General features: G+C 30.8%; 1 protein-coding gene across 1 annotated transcript in view; it reads left to right on the plus strand.

The window, feature by feature from the left end:
* The window catches only part of cyth4b (cytohesin 4b), a 12356-nt gene that overhangs the window by 3416 nt on the left and 7656 nt on the right, over positions 1-1284 (plus strand). The window lies entirely within an intron of this gene.

Raw genomic sequence — 1284 nt, forward strand, 5'->3', positions numbered from 1 at the left:
TAGCAAACCAGACATGTGTGTGTGTGTGTGTGTGACAGACGGAGTGACGTGGAGGATCTGAACACTCTAAGGTCAACACCTGAAATACTTTTGGTTTTTCTCGCTCTGAATCTTTGTGGTTTTGCTGCTGCAATTTAAAGAGCGAGACCACCGCTGCTGCAGACCTGAAGAGCTGAGAAGAGACGACAGAGAGAGAGACATGTCAGTGTTTGAAGTTTGATCTCTGTGAGGTTAAGAGACAAGAGTGTTACCGCCACAAACACACTTGACAAATCTAACTAAACTACAGACAACACACACACATACACTGGGGTCAGTAAGTCTCTTCTGCTCACGAAGCCTGCATTTATTTGATCCAAAATGCAGTAAAAACAGTAAAAATGTGAAATATTATTACAATTTAAAACAGCTGTTTTCTATGTGAATATCTGTTAAACTGTAATGTATTTCTGTGATGCGCAGCTGTATTTTCAGCATCATTACTCCAGTCTTCAGTGTCACATGATCTTCAGAAATCATTCTAATATGCTGATTTGCCGCTCAACAAACATTTCTGATTATTATCAATGTTGAAAACAGTATTTTTTGTGGAAACCGTGATACATTTTATTTTTCAGGATTCACAGATGAATAGAAAGTTCAAAAGAACAGCATTTATTTGAAATAGAAATCTTTTGTTACATTATAAATGTCTTTACTGACACTTTTGACCAATTTAATGCGTCCTTGATGAATAAAAGTACTAATTTCTTATCTTTTTAATATAATATAATATAATATAATATAATATAATATAATGTAATATAATATAATATAATATAATATAATATAATATAATATAATATAATATAATATAATATAATATAATATAATATAATATAATATAATATAATATAATATAATATAATATAATATAATATAATATAATATAATATAATATAATATAATATAATATAATATAATATAATATAATATAATATAATATAATATAATATAATATAATATAATATTGTTGGTGACCAAAGCTCAACCAGAGTAATAGTTTATCTGATTTTGTGTTGAGGGTTTTAGTCTTTCTTTAGTCATTCTGCTGAAAAGGGAAGTGTGGGTTTGAAGGAAAATCTTTAAAAACAGATGTTGAACTCTGGAGGAACTGGTGTGGACGGAGCTGATAAACACACACACACACAAGCTGCAGGTCAAACGAGCTTCTCTTCTGTGTTTTATCTCGGTCTGTGACAGTCACTGAACGGCTCAAACGGCTCTGTGTTTCAGGGAATGAAG

Source organism: Sinocyclocheilus anshuiensis, unplaced genomic scaffold (assembly GCF_001515605.1).
Source record: "Sinocyclocheilus anshuiensis isolate Anshui unplaced genomic scaffold, SAMN03320099.WGS_v1.1 scaffold91, whole genome shotgun sequence".
NCBI lineage: Eukaryota > Metazoa > Chordata > Actinopteri > Cypriniformes > Cyprinidae > Sinocyclocheilus > Sinocyclocheilus anshuiensis.